Source organism: Notamacropus eugenii, chromosome 3 (genome assembly GCF_028372415.1).
Source record: "Notamacropus eugenii isolate mMacEug1 chromosome 3, mMacEug1.pri_v2, whole genome shotgun sequence".
Lineage (NCBI taxonomy): Eukaryota > Metazoa > Chordata > Mammalia > Diprotodontia > Macropodidae > Notamacropus > Notamacropus eugenii.
The window spans coordinates 153,608,686-153,617,265 of record NC_092874.1 but is presented as its reverse complement, the minus strand read 5'-3'; the positions used below and the strand labels follow the sequence as shown (position 1 = coordinate 153,617,265).

At 36.7% G+C, this 8,580-nt stretch overlaps 1 long non-coding RNA gene across 1 annotated transcript; it reads right to left on the bottom strand.

Annotated features, from left to right (window-relative positions):
• Positions 1-5,023: 5,023 nt before the first annotated feature.
• Positions 5,024-6,813, bottom strand: LOC140533452 (uncharacterized). Its single transcript, XR_011976924.1, has 2 exons — positions 6,645-6,813; positions 5,024-5,362 (listed from the first exon to the last, which is right to left on the bottom strand). It is a non-coding gene; the product is annotated as an uncharacterized lncRNA (long non-coding RNA).
• Positions 6,814-8,580: the final 1,767 nt, after the last annotated feature.

Below are 8,580 nucleotides of genomic sequence, written 5' to 3'. Positions count from 1 at the left end.
AAAACTGGGAACTTCAAAAGTCAACTCAGGTCTAGATATTTAGTTCTTCAAAATACTAATAGATACAGGCAAAGAATCACATTAAAACTATAAAACATTTAATTGGGATTGTCATACCCACTAACTGTACGTACCCCAAGATCCTGTCTTGGACTGTTTTCTTTTTTATCTCTCTTCTCTTGTCATTATGTATCTCTTTAGCTTGTATGGATTTGATTATCATCTGTATAACAGATGACTCCCAGATCTATGTAGCCAGCTCTAGTTTCTCTTATGAGTTCCAGTCCTATGTCACCGACTAATAGACACTTGCAACTGGATATCCCATAGGCATCTCAATCTCAATGTACTTAAAACAGAGCTCATTATCTTTTCCACAAAAGCCAATCAAATGAGATAATATTTATAAAGTGCTTGGCATATAGTTTCTTAATAAATACTTGTTCCCTACTCCTATTATTGTGAAAGACACCACCACCCTTCTAGTCATCTAGATTTGCAAACTTTGGGTCATCCTTGACTCTTCACTTGTTTCTGTCTTCACATCTTTTATCTATGTCCCCTTTCCTTTCGTAGCCATTATCCTTCAGGTTCTTACCACTTCTCACCCAGATTGTTTCAATTCTTTCCTCTTTTGTCTCCTTGTCTTCCAAAAAATACCCTCAAACTCTTTACCACCTGACCTCTTTCTTCTTTCTTTTCAGTGTTCTTACACATTACATGTCTCCATGAAAGTGACTATTTTGTCACGTGGTCTACTCATGTTCCTCACCATGTGCTTCATCTCCCTTCTCTGCATGTTTGAACTTGTCTTATCTCAGTCTTTTACAATCTCTGGCTTCCTTTAAGTCTCATGTCAAGTGCTACCTTTTGCAAAAGGCCTTTCTTAGTTCTTTCCATCTGTTAGTGTCTTTCCCTCTAAATTTATCTTGCATATACTTTGCATGGGTTTTGTATATACCAATATGCATACATGTTGTCTTCCCCACTAGAATATAAACTCCTTGAGGGCAAGGACACTTTTCCTTTGTTCTTTGTATCCCAGTGCTTAGCACAATGTCTAGTATGTAGTAATCACAAATGCTTTATTGATTGTTTTGAAATAATAGTAAAATAACAGAGGAACAATGTCATACAGATCCTCAAATGAATACACTCTGATCTCTGTGATCCTTAGGGCAGTTTGGGAAATGAATCCCTCCAAATTCACTACTCCAAAAGAGAAGGCGTACTGGAAGGTGCCTCTATGATAAGCTCCATGCAGCACTTACATTTCTCCTGGGATTCTTGCTTGGTCATCACAATCTAGCTGTCTTTTCTCCTTGCTCCATGGAACTATAGGGACAGTTTGAGTCGTAGGTCCAAGACAGCATCATTGCAGTCTCTGATGCCCCTAAGTTCTTTATTGATGCAGCCACTAATTCCCGCAGAATATCTCCATTAAAAAATTTCAACCTCTTGCCAAACATCTCCTCTCAATTCCCAGCATCAGTATATGTCCATATGGGAAATAGAATTCTGAAAACTCCTCCAATAAGGATATCAACCTTTGGACCTAGGCATTTTGGGAATGCCCTGTGTAGGAATTTAATCCTACTCAGATATGCCTGTTATAACACCATAACAACATATGTTTTAAAGTTTAATCTGCACCATTAACATTTTCTCTGCCATTTAAATCTAGACAATCATTAAAACAATAAATCAAGCCCTGATTTGTGGCATTTTCCTGAGGTATAAATGCACACAATTAAGTCTCAGGAGGATTAGAGGTGGTTCCAGTATGCCTCTGCCTGTAACCCTCCAATTCTAGCTAAATGAGGATGGCTCTGACCTCTGTTTCTGTTCTGTCTTGACAACCTGGCTAATAGAGAAAGAGGCCTTCTCCTTGGTAATGAGATGACTGACAATACAGTTGCTTCTCATAGCTTTGACATGTTTGATATTTCATGGATCATTCCAGCCCTTTTGATGAACTCTTAGAAATCAGCTGAGTAATCAACCTACATAGATTCAAGAATTCCAGTAAGAAATCTTCCTTAAGGAAACTTTTTATCTTAGTCACATCAAGGACAAGTGAGAGGACAACATGCTTTATTTTTACTGATAACATAATTAATATGTTGCAACAGGAAGGGAAAATGTATCATAATACAGTATTCCATCTGAGGCTTATGGGTCTTTACTTTGTCTTACATTTATTAGGTGGTGGCATTAGTGTTTATCTGAAGCCAGATGTGTCCACAGAGTAAATATAATGACTTAAAGGCAGAGGGATGATTGCTTTTCTGTATTCCATATCACCAATATATGTTAGTATTTTTGTGGAATAGAGACCTCAGCAAAAGTATTTTTTTCTTAAAGCAAAAATAAGCAGTTTTGATTGGTTTTTAATTTTCATAGCGGTGTCGAACTCAGACTTTCACTCAGTTGTCTGTAGGAAAACCTGTTTGCTGTTTGTATGGGATGTGTTGGAAAGCATCAGTGAAATGAATGCTTGAAAATTCTTCATGTTAGCCTGGAATCATGGCATCTTGCCAGACCTACTTTGTTGAATTACACAAGATAGCTTTCATGGCTAAATTCTTTGCATTTTCTTAGTTCCAAGAATATGGATTTCCCCCTAAGCCTCTCTCTAGTTGTGGCTTTATAGACTCTAGTGTTAACTGCCATTGGAAAGTGAAGGCTCTTCAGACCCTCTATTTTGTTGCCTTCACTCTTTTAGCAGGAGGCTATGATGACTTCTTTTGGGTGGTTCTGCTACTTCAAGTAATATTATAGAATTATTTTAAAGTTGCAAGGATTCTTATCAATTATCCAGTCCAACTCCCTCTTTGATAGATGAGGAAACTAGGGCCCCAGGAAGGTTAAGTGTCTTGCACAAGGGTCATGGAGCCCAAGGTCCCATCAAAGGTTGGAATTTGATCCCAGGTCCTCTGACTCTAGGAGCAGTTAGGTGGTTCAATGGATAGAGCATCACCCCTAGAGTCAAGAGGACCTGAGTTCAAATTGGATCTCCAATATTTATTAGCTGTGTCACCTAGGGCAAATCACTTAACACTGTTTGACTCAGTTTCTTCATCTGTAAAATGACCTGGAAGTATCTTTACCAAGAAAACTCTAAATGGTGTCACAAACAGTTGTACACACTGCTAACTGAATAAGGAATAACAACTTCTAACTCTCAAGTTAGTGATCCTTCCAATGAATCACCCTTCCTTCTGAGTTCACATGAGCAGTCTTCTTTAAAGGGATTCCCTTACAATATACTTAATTATGGAGAGAATACTATCACTTGTGTCTCTCCTAGAGGTATCAATAATCTAGATAATCAATAATCTAGAATCTAGGAAAGCCCTGAAGTCCTAGAGGAAAAGGTTATGCAATATAGGTTTTAGATGCCATTAAAAGCAAACATCTAGGATGTATTCTTTTTTTAAAATTATTTTTCTATTTTTAATTTATGAAATAAAACAAATATTTTCAAAATATAGTAGAATAAAAAAGATGATTGCACATGAAATTGCAAATCTATTATTACAACTTGGTATTCCTTTTAAATATATAATAAAGTTATCATGCCAATTTCTTTTTTTTCCCCTTCTCTTCCCCAAGGAAAGGGGAACTACATGATAAATGGATATTTCCTATGGACATTTTTTTCCAATTTAATTGAATCTAAGAGTATTTTATGTTTTATCATAGAGAATGTGCCTACCTCCACTGGTAGTAGCTCCCTATCATGTATATAATATGTATATACATATACATATATACATGTATATACACATCTATCTATGTATCTATCTGTCTGTCTGTCTGTCTTTTGGCAGATAAAGGGAAGTTTGACTCAAAAAAAAAACCATTTAACTGAATTGGTAGGGAGGAAGATAGTTTCTTTAAATTAAAAAATCTAAGACTTTTGTTTTGCCCCTACAAAAGTTATTGGGAGATAATCAATAGTTGTGGGGAAGATTGCTTATCTTATTTTACCAAGACAATGACCATCCTGGTGCCAGAGGGAGCTAGAAAGGTGGGGGTGTCACAAACAGCTGGGACCCTAAAGATCAAGCCCTAGTCACAAGTATTCTCACTACAACACCTATGTAATTTGTATAAAGAAGAAATATAGAGGAAATAAGAGTGAGGAATTTGACTAACTCTCACTCTAACAGGAAGGACAGAACCATGTAACCTCACTTGGAGAAAGAGCCTGTGGGTGAGGTTGATGTTCATTGCTTGATTAGGAGGCAGTCCATTAAGAACCCTGAAATTTCTAGAATCAACACGAGCTATATACACTTCTACACCTAGAAGGGTTTTACAATTAGTAATTGCTGACACTGTAGACGTCTATTACAAAGTGGTTCTTCAAGGCATGGATTTGGATACGGGGCAGGTTGAAGCATGTCTCTTGTGCCTATGTTAGAATTTTTGTTCTCCCATGCTAGTGGACTAACTCCATTCTACCAGAATAAAATGAATGAACAAAACAAAACAAGCAAAACACTCCATCGCTACCATGACAAAAAAGAAAACCCCCGAATGAAGTCAGTCCTCGAGCAGCGCACACATCAGTGCATATTCATAGACCTCTGGGCAATGCTTGCAGAAACGAATTCACTCAGAGAACAAAGGGACCAAAGACACAGGGTCCCTGGGAGAAGGAGAGAGGAAGGGAAAAGAACATCATGGAACACTGTCATGGCTCTCCTCCCTGGTAATTGAGCAATATTGCTCAGTTAGTCATAATTGTTCAATCAAAGTGGAGAAGGGAGGCTAGGAAACCCTTTAATGGAGTTCATTGAGTGAGAAAGGCAAAAAATACGATGTATGAGCTAAAAAGGGAAAGTTTTCGTTTTCAGATCACTTATAGTATATTTTCAAGCTGTAAAATTCTGCCAGAGAAAAGAGATTCTTGTGATTCAACAGCTAAAAGAAAGGCTCTTATCCTTTCTCTCCTCTTCTACTTACCCCCTCCCCCATTGGAACTAGTCTGAAAAATTCCATCAACCCTTGAAAGGAGAGCTTTGCATCACCGTCCAAAATATTTTATTTTACAGAATTTTCTTTTCCTGGAGGCATCCAGAATAGCCCACCAACCTAATGCTTTTGTGAAGGGTAATTTATTTACACTTTTTTTTGTTTATTCAAGGCCTCAGACTGGCTGACACAGTTCCTCAAGGAATTGTCCCTCAAGAGGCAATGACAATAAATTCTCTGTTGACCGATTTGCTGGAAGAGAGCTCAGCTTCAATAAGTACAGCTTTCAAAAGAAGCTATGAGCTGTTAGCCAGACTGCCAAGATTTTAATGAATTGCTTTAGACACTCTTTCTTGTAGCTTCCACTGTGATCAGAAGTCTGGAAAAAAAAATCTTTCATGAACACAACACATGGCAATCTGGACATTAAAAATCTGTTACATATTCCCTTTTTATACAACTAAGTGGTATGTTTTATTTTAAAGAATTTCATAAAGGCAATATGTAAATATGCATGAAAAATATAATTTTGTAATATAAGTGTCTTCTTTAGTCTTTAATTGCCTGATGACACAAATTAGGATGAAATGTTAGTTTTGTTAAACAGCTTTCAGAAAATATATATTTTATATTTTATATAAAATATATATATATAAAAAGGAGAAAAGATAGCTATGTAGGTAGCAGTTTGAAAATTTTAGACTTGCCTTAACCCTAGTAGAATGTTTTTAGCTTTTTGGAGAGAATTAATTTTACTTAGGCATTACAATGTTCTTCAAGTGCATTCAGTGGACTAGGAATAATGTTCTCCAATTTAGAGTCCTCTCATGCTCTGGTTGTTCAGTGTTTCAAATCAAATATACATACTTTGGTATTAGAAGTAACTGTTGGCAAATAGGATTTGATGTTTTAAAGAGAAAAAAACCCCACATTACAAAGCTTTATGAAGCTTCTGGAAAACCAAACATGCCTGAAAAAGTTCCTCATAATCAGAATCTGACAGGTTGCATTTCTGTTTTAAAAAGAACTCATAGGTTTAATAATTGATCAGAAAAATATCTAGGAAACTATGTGGAAATGAGTGGTGTCTGATGAACACCAAGTAGATCAGAATGTGCCTATCTCAGGTCATTAGAGGTCCTATTTGCAACCCATTGTACCCATTTACTCCATTAAATACATTACTGCAGCAAGCAGACAGAAATGAAATCAATTAAGGCCTATCTTTATCTAAGCACATGAATAGTAGATCCCATGTACTTAATAACATTTATAATGACATAATTCAAGAATTTATGTAAGAATAGCTTTAATCCCTATTCAGTTACTCCTTCAGAAGTAAATAATAATAGCCATTACTTAGAGTGGATTGCTTGCTTTCTTGAGATGCATTTTTATGGTACCTTTTCATACAAACTTCATTTCCAGTGAGGACAGAATAAGAGCAAATGTGATGAAAGGACAAGAAGAGGGATGAACTAGAATAGTGAGCATCTTTTTTCCCCTTAAGAGATCTTTAAGATTTTAAATGCCTCACATGTTTTCACCTCCCAATTTGATCTTAATTCATGTTAAGGCTATTACTGAAATAGGAGGCACCTAGGTGGCTCAGTAAATAGAGCACTGGTGATCTGAGTTCAAATATTGTCTTAGATACTTACTAGTTGAGTGATCCTGGGCAAGTCACTTAGCATCTGTTCGCCTTATAGGGCAAACCACTCCAGTATCTTTGCCAAGAAAATCCCACAGGCAGTATGGGCCACCAGGGTCAAGAAGAATCAGACACGACTGAACATCAGTAACAATACTGAAATGGAAATGACAGAAATTCTTTATTTGATATGTTAATCTATTTTTTAAAAAGCCCTTTGTGTGTGCTGGGCAAATTCAGTTCATTTGGCTGATGATTAATACGTATTTGTTGAAACATGAATGAATTTTTTTTAAAAAGCATGAGGAAAAGATTGTTTCAATCTGTTGCTTTCCCTTCTTTGAGTTTCTCACACATCAGCTGTATCACAAATTCTCTACCACTTGGTCATTTGTGATATCGGATTATTATCTATTTTTTCCCTCTAATGTCCTACTTGAACAGAGCAACAGACAGCATAATGTAGCAGTTAGAAGTAGGAGTTAGATGTTCTGAATCACAGAATTCTAGAAAAAGAAGGTAACTTTAAACCCTTCCACTGGTATATACAAAAAGAATGACTATCTAGTTCTGCCACTTAGCTATGTGGCTTTCGGCAAATCATTTAACTTTTCTGAGTCTTTGTTTCCTTATGTGTTAGACTGGAATAATATTGAATTCCTTGCCTACTTTACTAGGTTATTGTGAAGATCAGATGAGATGATGTATCCCAAAGTTCTTTGAAAAATCTAAAGCTCTGTATAAATGAAAAGCATTCCAATTACCCTGGCTCTTAATTCAGTTCACTATTGTCCTCCTATGGTGCCTTAAAGTAGTATGGAGATGATCTTTGGTCTTTGAAGTATATGCAAGTAGAGCACAAGTTTGATAACTTTGAGCATGGCCTGAGAAATGGAGTAGAAACACACTCAGTCAATCAACCAAGAAGTATTTACGAAACATGCTGGGCATTATGTTAAATGCTGGAGGTACAAAGAGAGACGAAAATACAAAAATTATCCCTGCCCTCAAACAGCTTATTTTCTGATAGAGCAAACAATGTGTAAATAAGCAGGTTTTTGTTGTATTATTTTTGTTCAGTTAATTTTTTCAGTCGTGTCCAACTCTTCATGATCTGATTTGGGATTTTCTTGGCAAAGATGGTGGAGTGCCTTGCCATTTTCTTCTCCAGCTCATTTTGCATATGAGGAAGCTGAGGCAAACAGGATAAAATGACTTGCCCAGATTCCCACATCTAGTAAGTGTCTGAGGCCAGATTTGACCTAAGAGAGATGAGTCTTCTTGTCTCCAGATCTGGCATTCTATCCACTGCACCATCTAACTGTCCTTAAATAATAGGTACATTATTATATATACAGAGTAGAAGGAAAGTAACCTTAGAGCAGGGGTTCTTGACCTTTTCTGTGTCAAGGACTCTTTTGGAAGTTTGGTGAAGTCAGTATTTTTCTCCGAACAGCTTTTTAAAAAATTACAACAAATGCTAAATTGTAGTTAAGGGTTATTGAGAATAAAAGTATAATTTTTAAGTCCAAGTTCTTTGACTCCCTGAAAACTATCTACTGCTTAGTACGGTGACTAGCACATAGTAGGCACTTAATAAGTATTTACTGACTTATTATTCATGGACTCGAGGTAAAGCATTTCTAAAGTGAAAAGCTCAAGTAGCTGGGGGAATTAGGAATGCCAACTACCTTGTGAAGTAGGTGCTATCATCACCCCCACTTTATAGATGAGGAAACTGAGGATCAGAAAGGTGAACTAACCGGCCCAATATCACATAGAGAGTAAATGTCTGAGGCAAGGTTTGAACTTGAGTTCAGGCCCAGAGCTCTGTTCACTGTGCCTATAAAAGGTGGCATTTGAACTGAGTCCTGAAAGGACACAAGGACAACAAGAGATGAATGTGATGAAGTAGAATGTTCTAGTCTAAGGGGAGAGGCACATCA